This window comes from Sapajus apella, unplaced genomic scaffold (assembly GCF_009761245.1).
Source record: "Sapajus apella isolate SASKATOON/1434 unplaced genomic scaffold, GSC_monkey_1.0 scaffold61, whole genome shotgun sequence".
NCBI classification, from domain to species: domain Eukaryota; kingdom Metazoa; phylum Chordata; class Mammalia; order Primates; family Cebidae; genus Sapajus; species Sapajus apella.
This window is the reverse complement of record NW_022437001.1, coordinates 4,903,595-4,921,386: the sequence shown is the minus strand read 5'-3', so window position 1 is coordinate 4,921,386 and position 17,792 is coordinate 4,903,595. Positions and strand designations below refer to the sequence as shown.

The 17,792-nt window shown below is 43.6% G+C and overlaps 1 protein-coding gene across 2 annotated transcripts in view; it reads right to left on the bottom strand.

Annotated features, from left to right (window-relative positions):
* NR3C2 (nuclear receptor subfamily 3 group C member 2) overlaps positions 1-17,792 on the bottom strand; it is a 357,173-nt gene that overhangs the window by 51,819 nt on the left and 287,562 nt on the right. The window lies entirely within an intron of this gene.

Below are 17,792 nucleotides of genomic sequence, written 5' to 3'. Positions count from 1 at the left end.
GGCAATGGCGGGCTGCCTCGGTAATGGCGGATGTCCCTCCCCCACTGAGCTGGACCGTCCTGGGTTCAGCTGCACTTGCTGTGAAGTCTCAATCCAGAGTTTCTGGTTGCTGTTCTTTTGTGGGGGTGGGACCAGCCGAGCCTGATCGCCTGGCTCCCTGCCTCAGAGCCTTTTTTAAGTTGGTGTTCCAGTCGCCTGTTGAAGAGGTGCCGGGGTCTGTTTGTTTTCCCCTGCGGCCACTCATTGCGCTGGCTTAAACGGCAGCACTGAGGTTTGTGGCGCTTTTTTTTTTTTTGCCCTGGAAGCTACTGTCCTGGTTCCCTTCTCAGTCCCCTTTTTAAACAGGCGAATGGGCGACTTTCCGTGGCTCCAATCACCAGCCAAAAGGGCACCCTGACCGGTGTATTTTGTACGGAGAACCGCTGCTCTGGGGTGCCGACAAAGCAGCCGCGCGGGGCAAAGCAGCAGCGCCGGCCGGCACAGCTGCGCTGGCCAAAACAGCCGCGCTGGCGACCGTGGAGCTCCTCCGCCTGGAAATTGCCTAGTCTGTGGGCAATAAAAATACGGCGTCCACTCACCCTCTGCGCTTTCATTGGGAGCTGCAATCCTGAGCTGTTCCTAAACGGCCATCTTGGATCAAGCCATATAGGAGATTTTAATATAACTTATATAGTCAGCAGTTTTTTGGTATGTACAAGGATATATGTGTTTAGTGCAGGAAAAAAAACATGTAGCCATCATCCACTGTAAAATTCAGATTTTGGAGAAAGTTAAAATTGGGGGTATCTGTTATAAATCACATTACAAAAATGTTTTGCTTGACCAAAGGTTTAATCTGAGTATTCCTTGAACTGTGAATTTCCCCAGGCAGGCCAGTACCAATACAGTTCACTTAAAAAACTGATTTCTAAGCAACTTTTCAGGACTGCTTACTGTATCACGTGAGGCACATCTGTTTCTGAGATATGTGTCTAGGCACCACACAAAAGTAAGGAAGATACAGAGCAAACTGCAGGAGATTAAAAACGAACAACAGTTCACTGGATATTATCTATATGGATACTAGGGGGCCTTGATACAGAGAAATACATTAATATGCCTGGCACTGAGTGCTTACTAGAAGAGCCACTACAAGAGGCTATTCTAGTAGAAATTCATTGGATATTTTAAGATTTAGTAAAATGCATTGTTAAATTCTAGGCTTTGGTAAGAAAGTTTACACATGGCTTTGACAGAGGAACAGGCTCTAGGTGTTGACTAGACTACAATAATTTGCTTATTCCAAGAAATATTTTGAAAAGACAGTCAAATCTTACTGAAAAGAGCATGCTAGGATTTGAATCCAGGTAGTCTGGTCTCAGATTCTGGTCTCCTAACTGCTGTGTTAAGGTTAAAATGCCCAATAGCAAGGTTGGAGACTCACGATCACTTAATAAATGCTAGTTAAGACTTATTGCCAGAGTTGCTACATTCACAGAAAGAATACAGAAGAACAACATTCCCAATGCCAGGAACAGTGGCTCACACCTGTAATCCCAGCACTTTGGGAGGCTAAGGCAGACAGATCACTTGAGTCCAAGAGTTCAAGACCAAGCTGGGCAATATAGCAGAACCCCATCTCTACTAATAATATAAAAATTAGTAGGGTATGGTGGTGTGTGCCTCTAGTCCCCAGCTACCCAGGAGGCTGAGATGAGAGAATCACCTGAGCCCAGGAAGCTGAGGATGCGGTGAGCCATGATAGTGCCACTGTACTCCAGCCTGGACGACAGGAGTGAGAACCTGTCTCAAAAAAAAAAATTCTCTAGTGAAATCTTTTTTTCACTATCAAGCCTCATATTTGTAGGCAAGGCTATAGATTTTAATACTAAATTTCTGAAAATTTAATGGTATGGAGATCTTAGATAAACAGAAGACAGAATACCTTCAGTGAGCTATTATTGCTTCATTTTGGGTATAATTGAAGGGACATTTTGGGTATAAATGTAAAGACACTGTTTACTTTCAATAAACGACTACCATTTGTTTCCTCACTTATAAAATGGGTCTGCAAAAAGGTAGGATTCCTTTACTTAATAACTTTGTTCACATTCTTAAAATTCAATAGTTAAATGCTAATTTAGAAATGTTACCAGACTACTGTTTGGGTAAAGGGTGACAGGAAATCACTTTTTCCTACTACAATAAAAGATTTGTATTAACCAGCAAATCATGGAGTCATATTCTTCCTAAAGCAAAAAGTCTCATTACTCCAGTTACCAGAAGTTGGCACAGGATGGTATAAGAGAAGGACATTTACTCTGATAAAATATGGGTGCACAATTGTGCTTCCAAGGCAAAGGCAGAGAGTGGCCCACGTGGGCAGATGTGATTTTAGCAGATGTGTGAATGTGTTAGGGTAGAGATAAGGATGGAGGAAAGCAGGTGTGCTCACTTTATAGGATCTTGACAGATTTCTTTTTCTATCTTGAAATCTGTGATCCTATAAAGTAAGCACACTTGCTTTCTATCTTTTCTTTTTACTTTGGAAGAAAAAAACAGCTAAAACTCGAGAGGCTCTGTTCTCATAGACATGATTAAATTCACTAATCAAATTAGACCCTAGAAAACATTTCTGGATGCCACAATTCTGTGGGAAAGGTAGTTTCTTCTATTTGAATCATCTAAAAGCTGATACATCATCTGCCTGAAAGGAAAAGAACTCAATTAATTTATTAGAGATTAGCCACATGTCCTTTCTTATTACTGATTCCCAGCATCTGTCACAAAGCAGATTTTGTTCAGGACACTATGAACCACTGCATCATTCATTACTAGGTGAAATAAGTGTAACACCACCAGGCCACTATATCAATAGTGACATTTGTTTCCCATAAAACATCAACACTGAAACACACACTACACCTGCACACAAATGACATGAATACAATGATTAGTCAACATATAGTCTAAATGTTTATCCTCTTAATCCACTTGTATGAAATTCCTTTTCAAGACAGATGAGGGGCAAAAGTGACATTTTCTAACCTTCTCCTCTACTTCAAAATTCTGTGAACGTCCTCTAATCAGAACTAAGTAGCTGCACAGTTTCTCTTTAATGATAAATGATTTATTGGTTTTTTGTGTTCATTGCTTAGAAGCAGTAAGTGTTAAGGACAACACCTTAAAAGTGTTAGCTCCCTGTGATTCTATTTTGTTTTTTTTTTTTTTTTGAGACTAAGTCTTGCTCTGTCACCTAGGCTGGAGTGCAGTGGCACCATCTCGGCTCACTGCAACCACTGCCCCACAGGTTCAATTCTCCTGCCTCAGCCTTCCGAGTAGCTGGGATTACAAGCATGTGCCACCATGCCTGGCTAATTTTTCTTTTTTTTTTAGTGGAAATGGGGTTTCACCATGTTGGCCAGGCTGCTCTCAAACTCCTCGCGTTAGGTGATCCACCCACCGCAGCCTCCCAAAGTGCTGGGATTACAGGCGTGAACCACCACTCACGGACGTCCCTGTGATTCTTGAGTAGAACACTGGGCTCTTGGTAACCTTGTGAGAGAGAGGCGAGTGCAATCCAAGCCCTCCTTCACTGTGACGCTCTGTACAAAGAGCTGCAGGGCGGCAGAGCGTGAGAGGAAAGGAAGGGGTGGGGGCAGCCAGTTGATAGCAATGCTTTCTGCAACAAGGAAAAGGAACAGTAGTGGCACAGTCTGAGTGTGTCTCTCAATATTCATATATTGACACTATCAATGTGCTAGTAAGAGGTGAGGCCTAGTCTTCACCGTTCAATAACCTGCTACGATCACCTCCTGTAGGAGGACATCAAGTAGTGGGAACAGAGCCTTCATGGATGGGATCAGGGCCCCGATGAAAGGGTTGAGCGGGGTGAGTGTGGCCCTCTGTCCCTTCTGCCATGTGAGGACATGGTGTTCTTTTCCTCTGGTAGAAGCACCAACAAAGTGCCATCTTGGAAGCAGATGACGGCCGTCACCACACACTCAGCCTGCTGGCACCTGCATCTTGGACTTCTCAGCCTCTAGGACTGTAAGAAACTAAATTTCTATTGTTTATACATTACTAAGTCTCAGGTACTTTGTGAACGGTGGCACAAACAAACTAAGACAAGCCATCAGGGAAAAATAATAATAAAGCAAAGTCATTCCTCCGAGTAATTTCTGGAACTGAAATTTCAATAATTTTAAGACAAAAAAAGTTTTCAATTTAGAGCAACCATCTCTAAGAGCACAGAGGTTCACACCGAAGTAAAAAAAAAATAAACAAACAAAAAAAACAACTTTGACCAGTCTGTGTTCTCTCTGGAAAAGTCTGTAAAAGCCTTAAGATGCCTAATTTCAAACGTAAGACAATGGGATGCAGCATTTTTATTCAATAAAAATGATATTGTCCCACTCATTCTACATAAGATCAGGAAGGGTTATGAAGCAAAAGAAAGGGAAAGAGAAGGGTCAAGCAGAAACAAAAAGATGAGAGGAGAAAGGCAGGGGACCAGCATGGAGGAAAGGAAGGGAAGCGGAAATGGTGAGGGAGCAAGAGGAGAGGGGAAAAGAAACAGCCCCCTCCCTCTGACACACAAGCCTGCAGTTTTTTGGGCCCTGTGGTTTGACAGCTTCAACTCTGGATTGCAGAGACCCATCCCCTTTCCTGTATCGCATGCCTGGGTCGTGCCACCTGCTTCACTAGACCCATCCAATTCTGACCCTCTCAGAGGACAACATGGCTTCCAAGCTACACAGTTTTGCCCAGCAGCACTCCTTGACTGCTGCAGTCCAGAAGAACCACCTGCTTTTTAAACTCCTGCAGTGCCCATCTGTAACACCTATCACTTGTCATTTGTCTTCACCTTGTTGGGCCACTATTAATGCATCTAGGTCTTACTTGTGCAGTACCTCACCAACTACACTATAGAATTCTAGAGGATGGAACTTATATGTTTCATTTCCTTCGATTCTACACAGTAGCCACCACGGTGTAGATAGTTTCAGTATTTACTACTGACTGGTGAAATGCTGGTCCTTGTTCATCTTTCAGCTAAATAATAAAAATAAAGAGACTTTTAATCTCACTTTAGGGGAAGTGATTAGGATATTAATTTATAATACTGTACTCCTTTTTTGAACACATTCTAACCACATGTTCTCATAGCTATGAGAATAAGTTATCTCACTGATATGGTAGCACTATATGATCGTAACCATAGGGAGCCCTGGAGACGCTTCCATCTCCATCATTCTGCAGAGGAGAGGAGAAATGTGCTATAATGAAAACAGCACACACTGTGAGGAGGGTCCTCGACTCAGACCTGAGGCCCATTTCTCAGTGTGATGGGATCTTAGATAACTTACTGGATTTCTCTCTCTGCCAAGGCAGCTGCATCATTTCTGAAAGAGTGACAATAATATCTGCTTTAAAATACAATTGTCTATAAATAAGATGATTTATACAAAAGCGTCAAGTACAGTAAATGGCATGTGGGAGGCTCTGTACGTATTCTGCGACTAGACTATGAGCCCTTTCAGGGACTATGTTCTGTCTAGCTTTGCTTTTCCAGCATCTGATATATAGATTAAGCCTTTCTTGAATGAGGAAACAGATTCAGACCTTGAGTGAGGCTTCCCCAAAGCCAGGCAGAATTAGGGTCTGGGTTGGTTTTGAAGATCACCTTAGTGAGCGGTTCTTAAAGCTTGGTCTGAGGGCTCCATGGTGACCCCAAAACTTTTTCAAGGAGTCTGTTAGATCCTCTTTTTTCTAACCATATATCTGGGTGAGGCTAAATTTTTTTCATATACCTCCCCAAAAACAACCCATCACAACAGACTAAACGTAAGAAGAAGAAAAGTGAATGCCAGATTAAAGGAATTTGTAAGCAGGCAAATCAATGTTATTCTTCTCACTTTTTTTTGAAAAAAAAAAAAAAAAAAAAAAAAAGTTATTTTTCATAAAAATATTCGTTTTATATTATTTATATAATATATAATGGCTTTATATTTCTTTTAAAATAAATTGATAAATGAGTATTTTACAAAAGTTGTTTTAATTTCTAATATGGGTAAATATCAACAGATATAACTTACATAAAGAAAAGCTCGTTGGGACTGTCAATGATTTGAGTGTGAAAAAGGGTTCTGAGAACACAATGTTTACAAACAGCTGGTCTGGGCTAATTCCCTCACTCTGTAGAAGGGAAATGAAGGTTCACTCACTCAACAACACGAAGCTCACTAACAACAATGTTAGTGACTCGGCCTTACGTCTTCAACAGCTGAGCTCTTAAGGACTGTCATGATATCAGAAAGAAAAACAAATATGGAGGAATAATTAAATATATGAACCAAAGTTCCAGTTTTTCTAAGAGTACTTTATTTCCCATTTGTGTTGTTTATATATTAGGCACGTCTCGCTCACCTATTTTATATTTTTTTGACACAGGGTCTTGCTCTGTCGCCCAGGCTGGAGCGCAGTGGTGCGATCTAGGCTCACTGTGGCCTCAACTTCCCTGGGCTCAGGTGGATCCTCCTATCTCAGCCTCTTGATAGCTGGTGCCACAGGCACATGCCACCACACCTGGATAATTTTTGTATTTTTTGTAGAGTCAAGGGTTTTGCTATGTTGCCTAGGCTGGTCTTGAACTCCTGGGCTCAAGAGATCTGCCCACCTTAGCCTCCTGAAGTTCTGGGATTACAGGCATGAGCCTGGCCATCTCACTTAGTTTAAATGATAATTCTTATGAGATGATATATGATTAGTGCTATGATTTGAATATGTCTCCCAAAGTACATGTGTTAGAAAGTTAATCCCAAATGCAGCAGTGCTGAGAGGTGGAGTCTAATAACTGTTGACTAGGTCATGCTGCCCTCATAGATGGATTAATGTTCATAGGAGTGGGTTATCTTGAGAGAGGATGTTATGAAAGCAAGTTTCAGCCCCTTTGTGCTCACGCACATTCTCTCTCTCTCTTTCTCACCCTTCTGCCTTCTACCATAAGATGATGCGGCAGGAAGGTTCCCACCAGATGTGGGCTCCTTGATCTTAGCCTTCTCAGTCTCTAGAACTGTAAGAAATAAATCTTGGTTCTTTAAATTGACGAGTCTCAGGGGTTGTGTTATTGCAAACAATGATGATTAGTCAGTAAGAGTTCCAAATATATATTGTGTCTGAAACCATTATTAGGCTCCAAAGCTCTATACTGTGTGTAACTGCCTGAAAATTCAAATTTCATAATCAAGGTGGAAGCCTTTATGTAGCTGAAAAATTCTGAGCTTTGGACAGAGAGACACCTATGTGCAAAACTTTGGGCTTTGGTCTCCTCATCTTTAAAAGCAGGATAATAAATTCCAGGCTCACAGAGTTATGAGGATTAAATAACATGGAGTATTGGAGATGGTATTTAGCATGACACCTTTCATAAGCTTCCAGCATCAGCTCAGAATCCTTCAAATCCCCCTCTAAACGACTGATTGTCAGTTACTTTTGCACTGCTGTGCCCAGGTAAGTGGAGAGTGGCATACAGCTGCAGCAGACAGGAAGTGGGGAGTTTATAAACTGCTAATTCCGCTGCTTCTCTTGAAGTGGTGTCTGTTTAAAGTAGAGGGGCACAGATGATGTCTGTGATGATGACATTAGACAAGGCTGCCACACCTGCAGTTATGCATGTTGGCTCAGGTAATAATCTTACTGCACCTCTACTGATCCAAATTCACAAGTGTGCTTTAACAACGAGGCTGAGGGTCTCTAAATAGGACCTTCTTGTTTGTTTCCCTTCATCCTCCACTTGTTTCTTTCAGAAAAGTGTCAGATGCCAGAACCCAGGGAAAAGTAAGCAACCTTTTCAGAGCCCTCCCCAACATAACCCTATTAAATAAGCTTGGGGTTCATGGGAGGAAAAGGGGAAAAATGTAAAACGAAAATCATTGCTCATGTGATATAATAAAAATAATTGTGTGGCTCAGTTTCAGTTCTGGAAATGTCTAAGGACAGAAGTTCATAAAATGCTTTAAACAGCAAGACACATTCAAGTGTGTTCCCCTTCTTCGATCCAGAGCAGTGCCAGCAAAGCTACTATCTCTAGGTCTTGTGACCTCTGTCACGTGGGGGAAGTCTGGAGCCCTACTTGGTCTTACAGTTGATTGACCCATTCCTTACCACCTGCCCTAATCTTGGAATAGAATCACCACATAAAAAATAGTTTTTCTCCATTTACCAAATTTTCAATAAAGAAATCTACTCCAGGCTGGGCATGGTGTCTCACATGCTGTAAATCCAACTACTTGGAAGCCCGAGGTGGGAGGACTGCTTGAGCTCAGGAGTTCAATGTTACGATGAGCTATGACCATGCTAGTGCACTCCAGCCTAGGTGACAGAGTGAAACCCTGTCTCTAAAAAATAAGAATAAATTAAGCGGTTGTGGTGGCACGCGGCCATATTCCTAGCTACTTAAGAGGCTGAGGCAGGAGGGTCGCCCGAGCCCAGGGGATTGAGGCTGCAGTGAGCTATCGTGCCAGCGCGGTGCCTGTGCAACACGGTAAAAAGGAAGAAAGAAATTTATTCCAGGGACTTTATTTTATATTGGAAAGAAGAGTTATTTTTAGCTGAAGAGACCAACGCCCTTGAGCATGTTAATTGAAGTAAAAAGCAATATGCTAATTTAGCCACACTAAGCCTTTTAAAGACAATATATGATCTTAAACCGTTTTTGACTTTTATTAAAAACGAAAAATAGCTCTCCCTAGTTGGCCAGAATAAAGCTTGGATGTATTGCTTGCATGATTACTGCTCTGTCTGATCCCAATATAGTAATACACAGCTTAAACAGTTCATTCCATTTGCAGTCTCATATTTGTTTTACTTTAATCTCATACTATCCTGGCAATCGCCCAGCTTCATTAACTCCTTAGGAAATTTCTGAAGAACACTACAAGAAATATCATACATGGAATATTAACATACAGCAGTACTGTTGGAGTAAAACTGAAAGAAGTCTGCAAAACTGAATCTTTTTCATTAGCTTTACATGTTAAGCTCCCAAAACATAAGGTCAATCCACATCAGGAAACTGAGCTCTGACCCATGTGCCAGAAAGAGCACACATTAACAAACCAGAAACAGATACCGAGTGCGAGTTATGCATACAGTATTTTGCAACCCGGCGTGGTGGCTCATGCCTGTAATCACAGCACTTCGGGAAGCCGTGTGGGCAGACTGCTTTATTGTTACTCAGGAGTTTGAGACCAGCCTGGCCAACATGATGAAACCCTGTCTCTACTAAAAATACAAAAATTAGCCAGGCGTGCTAGTGGGCATCTGTAGTCCCAGCTACTCGGGAGGCTGGGCAGGAGAATTGCTTGAACCCGGGAGGTGGAGGTTGCAGTGAACCAAGAACACGCCAGTGTACTCTAGCTTGGGTGACAGAGCGAGACTCCATCTGTCATATACACACACACACACACACACACACACACACACACACACACTTTGCTAGACACTATGGATAATTTTACAAGGGTATTTTCTGTACTCTAGGCATTTACGGTATATCTGGAGTAAAAAACATATAAAGACACAGTAAGTACCAAATGATTGAGATCTAAAAGAAGTACTATAGAGCAGGTGTCCCCAAGCCTGGGGCCACTGACTGTATTACAGTCCATGGCTTGTTAGGAACTGCGCCCCACAGCGGGAGGTGAGTGGCAGGTGAGTGAGCGTTACTGCCTGAACTCCGCCTCCTGTCAGATCAGCAGCAGCATTAGATTCTCACAGGAGTGTGAAGCCTAGCTGAGCTGTACATGCGAGGGATCTAGCTTGCATGCTCCTTATGAGAATCTAACTAATGTCTGATAAGCTGAGGTGGAATACTTTCATCCTGAAACCATCCCCACACCCTGCCAGGTCTGTGGAAAAATTGTCTTCCACAAAACCAGTCCCTGGTGCCCAAAAGGTTGGAGACTGCTGCTATGGAATTTATGGGGGAAACGTCATTCTTTAACAGTAAGACAAGTCGGCAGGGAGAAAGTATCTTTGGGTTGGGCTTGAGGGAGGGAGAAGGGAAGTATTAGGAGCAAAGGCACAGCAGTGGAAAGACCCAGGGAAGAGAAAGGTTAATTTGGCTGGTGTGGAGTGTATGCAGAGAAGCAGTAGGAAATAACGCTGAAAATGGCATTTTAAAATTAATTAGTTCATCAAGCGCTTAACTAATGCCAGGCAGTGTTCTAGGAGCTGGCAATGCAAAGGTAAACCAGACAGGCCAGGTTCCTGCCCTCCCAGAGCCTACACTAATGCGGGCAGCAGGCTTACTAGGGAGAAAACACACACGTGATAAAAGGCGGAGGGAAGTAGCAGGAGTCTGTCCATCTATCCTAGATCTGATCAGCTCTAGGATCTGCAGATTCTAGATCATACAGTTTGGTTATGTGTCCTTCCTAAATATGATGTCAAATTGTCATTCTCAGTGTTGGAGGTGGGGCCTGATGGAGTGACTGGATCCCAAGGATGGACTTCTTTCTTTTCTTCCCCCTCGACAGGGCCTTGCTCTGTCACCCAGGCTGGAGTGCAGTGGCACAATCATGGCTCCCTGCAACCTCCACCTCCTGGGCTCAAGTGATTCTCTTACCTCAGCTTCCTGAGTAGCTGGGACCACAGGCATGCACCATCACTCCCAACTAATTTTTTATATTTTTGGTAGAGACAGGATTTCACCATGTTGCCCAGGCTAGTCTCGAACTCCTGAGTAGCAATCAAGTAATCCACCCACATAGCCTCCCAAAGGCTGGTGTTACAGGCATGAGTCACCAAGCCCAGTCTTGGGGGTGGATTTCTAATCAACGGTTCAGCACCATCCCCTTGGTCTCAATGGTGTCCTCCCGGTGATAGTGGACACTTAAGTGTGTGGCGCACCCCCTGCCCCCTTGCTCCTGCTTTTGCCATGTGATATGCCTGTTCCCCCTTCACCTTCTGCCATGATGGGAAGCTTCCTGAGGCCTCCCCAGAAGCAGATGCTGGTGCTATGCCTCCTGTACAGTCTGTAGAACCATGAGCCAATTAAACCTCCCTTTTTTATATATAAATTTCCCAGTCTCAGGTATTTCTTTACAGTAATGCAAGAACAGCCTAAAACAGATGGTCAGGCAAAATCTCTCTGAGCAAGGAATATTTAGAGCTGAGACAACAAGGCTCGAAAGAGTCATCTTCCTGCACAGAGAACAGACATTGAGTCAGGAATGAGTTTGGATCCTCAATGTACCAAAAGGAGGCCAATGTGGCTACCAAGGGCGCTATTAAAGCCCTTGAGGAAATTCATTGAGGTAACAACTTATTATTATTTGTGATGGAGTCTCACTCTGTCACCCAGGCTGGAGTGAAATGGCGTGATCTCAGCTCACTGCAACCTCCGCTTCCTGGGTTTAAGCAATTCTCCTGCCTTAGCTTTCTGAGTAGCTGGGACTACAGGTGCCTGACACCACATCTGGCTAATTTTTGTATTTTTAGTAGAGACGGGGTTTCACCATATTGGCCAGGCTGATCTTGAACTCCTGACCTTGTGATCCACCCACACTGCTTCCCAAAGTGCTGTGATTTACAGGATTACAGGAGGGAGCCACCGTACCCAGTCAACAACTTATTTTAAGTACTACTTTTGCTGTTGTCATATACAAGTGTCAGGGATGGGATCCAAGCTCTGCTCTCTGGCGGCACTGCAGGCAGGGCTGTTTCACAATGCCGCCCTCAGTTTTTCTGCTATGCCACCCACCTGTACCTACTACTGGACTGTAAGCCCCATGAAGGAAGGGATTTTTATTTTGTTTACTGTTGTATTCTCAGTGTCTAGAACAGGGCTTAGTACACTGAAGTTGCTCAATAAATATCTGCCAAATGAAAGGACAATAAAATATCATTTATTTCCCTCTTCTAAGAGTAGTCCAAAATGAGAGCCAGGGTTTTGCAAAAAGAAGACAACTGAAGAAATGAGTTGGGAAGTGTTCCCTCAGTTGTTGTGTTAACACTCCCCTCTTAGGTGTTTGCACCTTTCTCGGGTATAGGCAGTCCTTATATTCTGCGTGCTCAGTCTCGGAACTTCTCTTACTGTGAGTCTAACTCGGGAGCACCATCGCAGCAGGTTACTCATTTCTTCCAGAAATTCCCTCCTCTCACTTCCTCTGCTAAAATGTTAGGAAATTACTTTCTTTCTTTTTTTTTTGAGACAGGGTCTTGCTCTGTCATGTAGTAGGCTGGGGTGCAGTGGTGCAATCATGACTCATTACAGCCTTGAACTCCTGGGCTCAAGTGATCCTCCCACCTCAGCCTCACAAGTAGCTAGCACCACAGGTGGACACCACTCTGTCTAGCTAATTTTTTCGTAGAGACAGGGTCTTTGTTGCCCAGGCTGGACTTTTTATTCCTGGGCTCAAGCAAGCCTCCTGCCTCAGCTTTCCAAAGTGCTGGGATTACAGGTGTGAGGTAGTAGGTCTGGTTAGAAGTGACTTTCTACTCCAACTCTAAGTCTTATCACTACGACAGATTGACAAAGAGGAATAAATACTATTTTAAAAAGAAGTGGGGGAAAGGAGGGAAGCAAATAATTCTGGTTTGGGGGGCTTGTATCTACCTTTCGTCTGTCATTATATATAAAACTGAAAGACTGTTCTTATCGTAGCTTAAAAAACCTCCTCCGTGCCACTGTACCTTCTCTTAGGTTTCTCTTTGTCTAGCCTCATTCAGGTGGGAAGATGGTCTCTCTACACTACTTTTGTGTAAAAACACAATTTCCGTTCTGGAGTGCTTCTGCCCTTTGCAGATGAAAATCAACTATTTTCTACTTATGACGTTGCTTTTCTTTATTCAAGAGTCTCAGGCTCCACTGTCTCCGAGGGCCAGTTAGGAATGAAGAGAGCCAGATGCAAAATAGGCAGTGGTGGTGTCACAGCAGGCAGGCAGACGTGCTCAGGGCAGGAGAGGTCCCTCTCACTGCCACCAGGAATGTCAGGTGACCCTCAGGCAGTTCTTATACTTTCTCTAGAATAATAATTGGTGTCAGCCAGTGCCAGGAAAAGGTGGTCTCCTAATAGATAGAAAAACCTGAAACTGGTGATCAGCAGCTTCCTGACAGGATCTCAGGAGCTGGGTGAGTGGGCTCAAGCAGGTGCATTAAGAGGCGAAATGGTGGAGTTTAACTGGTATGGCCTTCTAAGAATACCGGACTGGTGAGGGAGGAACACCTCAAGTGAGCATGTGTACAGCTCCAGTAAACACACTGTGCATGCTTCCCTCCGAAGTGCTGGCAGGCCAGCCCGCATGCGGACAGCCCACCCCAAGGGAAGAATCGGGAAAAGAGACACAATCCCCCAGAAAGCATGGCAGCGTGTAAGACCCCGAGTCAAAAGTCAAATCGCACACTTCATCTCTCAAGTCACCTGCTTCACCCTCTTCCAAGGTTACTTTACTTCCTTTTGTTCTGCTCTAAAGTTTTTTAATAAACATTCACTCCTGCTGTAACATTTGACTCAGTCTCTCCTTCTGCCCTCATTCAAATTATTTCTTTTGAGGAGGCAAGAATTGAGGTTGCTGCAGACCCAGACAGATTCGCTGCTGGGAACAGTGGGTTCATGGTGAGGCCGGCAGCACGTGTGCCACCTGCAGGGGGCGCTGCTTTCACGGTCAGGCCGTCTGCGGCCTCTAGCTGCTGTTGGGAGGCCTGGGTTTTCATAGGAAAAATAAGGCATGGAAGGAGGAGTTTTTTCTTCTTTTGAACTTTAGTCCCTCATACTTACCCAGAAATTTAAAAAAAAAAGAAAAAACAACGGAAATCTTAGGAAGAGGCTTCTCAGCGGCTGGAAAAGAGGCGTATGGGGTAGCAGGAGGTGGAAGGAGGAGCCGAGAGATGGAGAGAAGGAAGGAGGGGAGTGAGAGGGAAGGGAAAGGAAGGGAAGGAGCGGGGAGAAGTGGGAAGAAAAGGGTGCAGAAACCACACAACAGCTTCCCAGTAAGCCAAGGAGAAGAAATCCTCACATGAAAGGAGGAGGAGGGGAAGAGGGCTGGGAGAGAGGAGGAGAAACAAAAGCCACCACCGAAGGGGCAGCTGACCACTTCATCCTACATCCCTGACTTCTCTCATCAGAAATGCTGTCTCCATCTGTCGCTGGCCCTAACCCTGCTGGGGCAAGGGTCCAGGCACAGAAGTCACCTCCAGTGGCTCAGGAAGATCCACCACTCCCTGTGGTAGGGGATGGTGGGGCTCCCCATACCTCCAACCACCCCTGGCCTCCATGAGAATCCTCTGATCCCAGCCTGCACCACGGTGGGACAGACTTTGGAACACACGGTCCACTTCAGAACGTTAGGTGCAGAGGGACCTCAATGGCACTGTAACATTGGCAGGCTGGCCCGGGGAGAGCCCCCACTGAGGACAACTGGACTGCGCCAGCACAATGACCCCAGCAACGGGGGACACAAACAAAGAGGCAGCGCCCCATGAAAACATGACAAGAGGTAACCGATGGCAACTGAGTTGTGTACTCTTCTAATGGAGCTGCCATCACACAACTAGCGCTTTAGACACAGGACGGTGTGGGTGGGAGTCACCTTCCTCCGGGAGAGACACTCAGAGAGTCCACAGAGGCACATGAAGTGCCACTGAGACATCAACCCTCTCTCGCTCTCGCCAACAGTCTGTGAACCCAAATGATACAAAGTTCAGACGATGAGGACAGTGAAAGATCATCCAGAAAACACTTTATATTGGGCTACTACTTGAGGTAGTATAAGCAAGTCTTTAATATGTGTTTAATTTTAAAATATCAGCCAAGATGTAAAAGAGTAATACTGAAACTTCATTTCAGAATTTATAAAAAAAAATGGAAAAAAATGTCATTACAGGCTTCAGTGGGAGTTTTAATATGTGTAGTGAATTGATAAGAAATTTGAATACTTGCAGTGATCTGTAGCAATATATGATAAGCTATTTCAAGGTAAGATTGAATAATTAATCATTTAATACATATTTGAAAAGTTTTGAGTTTGTAATAAGAAAAGTTCTACGTTAAAGTATTAACTCATATCTTCACCCCAATGTTTAATAAAAACAAATTGGAAAGAACGTTTCCTTTATTATTCCCTATTTCCCACCTTTCCTCTGTCCCCAGTGATACTAATACCAGAGGATAAGATCTTTGGGAACTTTGAGATCCATGTCACAGTTGAAGGCAGACCCAAATGATCAACTATTAAAGTTTTGTTCCTCTGTTTTAAATACTGCAATGCCTCTGTTCATGAAAGCCATGCATGCCTACATCACACTCCATCATAAACTTCATCCTCATCACCAGAAATGTAAACTTAGGAAGCCCCTTTCAGACTCATTAATAGATTGTTTGGTTCATTTGTTCAATAATTCATTTATTCATCAAATATTCATGGAGTACCTACTATGATTCAGGCATAAGGCCAGGTGCTAGAGATTCAAAAATGATTAAGACAGAGTCTGTGACTTCAGTGAGGTGTGCCAGTAAAATGAGGCAGAGATACATGCACTCAGGAGTGGCAAGACCAAGGGGGAGGTGGTGTAAACAGCCAAGGGAGGGTGGGAGAGCAAGGGAGGATGCACTCTGCCCTCCAGTGAGCGGCATCACTGCTGCTTTACACAAAATGCCAGATCGCTGCCTTCGTTTTGGTGGAAGGTACAAAAGCACAGGTAATGCCTCAGGGAAAGCATAGAACATGTTCAGAAGATACAAATCTGTAAGGCATGGGCAGGCAATGAGTTAGGGATGCTTTTGAGTTTTCTAGTTCACACCTCACTGGATCACAACAGCATATCACATGATAGGGTAGTCACATCTCCTTTCTTTTCTTTTCTTTTTTTTTTTTTTTTTGAGATGGAGTTTCACTCTTGTTACCTAGGCTGGAGTGCAATGGCACGATCTCAGCTCACTGCAACCTCCGCCTCCTGGGTTCAGGTAATTCTCCTGCCTCGGCCTCCTGAGTAGCTGGGACTACAGGCACACGCCACCATGCCCAGCTATGTTTTGTATTTTCAGTAGAGATGGGGTTTCACCATGTTGACCTGGATGGTCTCGATCTCCTGACCTTGTGATCCACCCGCCTCGGCCTCCCAAAGTGCTGGGATTACAGGCTTCAGCCACCGCGCCCAGCACATCTCCTTTCTTAAAGCCCTCTTCCTGCGATCCATGTCACAACATTCCTCCTTTGACTACTACCTCCAAAAATGAGTTCAAAATTTTTAACATTAGCCAGGACACCTCTTTAGCTTCTGACCTGTAGAAATAATTGCCTATGTAATATGTCTTCTTGGATAATTTTTCAAAGGCAATTCAAACTTATGCTCAGAACTGGCCCCAGGCTCTCCCTCCCCTTGCCGTTCCAAACCTGGGTCTTCTTCCCTTATTCCCTGTCCCAGTGAGGGGCACCAAATTTTTCCTGGCATTTACAGCAGAGGCTTAGAAGTCTCCCTAGACTGCTATGTCTTCCTCCCCTCCAGTCCTTACCAATATCTAACCACTAGCAATTTGTATTGATTTCACCTTATAATATCACCTGGATTCCCATCACAGCCTCCTGTCTGGTCTCCCAACATCAGCTCTGACTCACTTCTAACCTGTTTCCATTTTGCATTCAGAGGGATCATTACAAGAGGCAAATCTGGGAATGTTACCCCATTGCTTAGAAAACCTCAATGGCTTTTCCACTGCTCTTCAAATGAAGGACCAAGTCTCCAAGGTGACCTCTGAAACTCACATGACCTGGCCTTAGGCTCCCCTTCAGCCACACTGTCTTGCTCTCAGTTCACTGAAGGCCCATGTTCCTTCCTGCCACTGGACCTGAGCACATGCTGGTTTCTCAACTTTCCTCCTCATTATACTTCCTTCACCTGGGTAGCACCAGTTTAATCATTCCCAGGGAAGACTTGCCTGACTAAATCAGTATCTCCCATTAACTGCTCTCAGACCACTTTTCCTTTCAATACTTATCACAATTATATTTTACTTATAGAACTCAGTATTTCTGTCTCTCTCATTAGACTGTATATTCTAGGAGAGGGATTTTTTTTCTCTCACTATTCTAAAACTACTGCTTAGAATATTGACAACAGCTAAAAAATATTCCTTGAATAAATTCAAGATGAAGCATGTATGCATAGGCATTCAGCCATCCTCTGTAACTTACTGATTTCCCTAAAAAGTATGGGTCTATCACGGTACCCTGTGATGGAGCTAACAAATGATGCTCTCTTTTTGATGCAATTTGACCAAAAGGCTTTATATAAGTTCCAATTGCTTCCCCAGAGTAGTACCCACCCTAGCCCCTTGGAAAAGCACAGCTGTGCTCTGTTTTTTCCCATTGAGAGAAAGAAATGCTACAGAAGTCTAGGTTGGGTTGAGGTCAAAAGTTTTAAGAACAGAACAAAACATTCATTCTAATAACGATATAAATAACATTTAACTATTTTAATATTAGAATTTATCTCTTGTTTCTATTTTATCTGTATCAATATTTTCTAGAATAGACAAATACACAAAGCTTATATGACCCTTTTTTTTGGGGGGGGGTTCTTATTTATTTCCAAAACCCTTTAAGTACATTAATTTTCCCAGGCTTCAAATATAAAGTGCTTTCCCCTAGGTTCCATTTATGAAAAAACATTCTTACAATTCTGTAATTGTTTGGAGCCCTGTATACTCAGATATTTACAAGCAATTAAAAAGTAATAGGTGACACCGAAAGAAAAGGCAGCAAAAGAAGAGGTTTTGACTTCACTACAATTATAAATGTCTGTGCCTCAA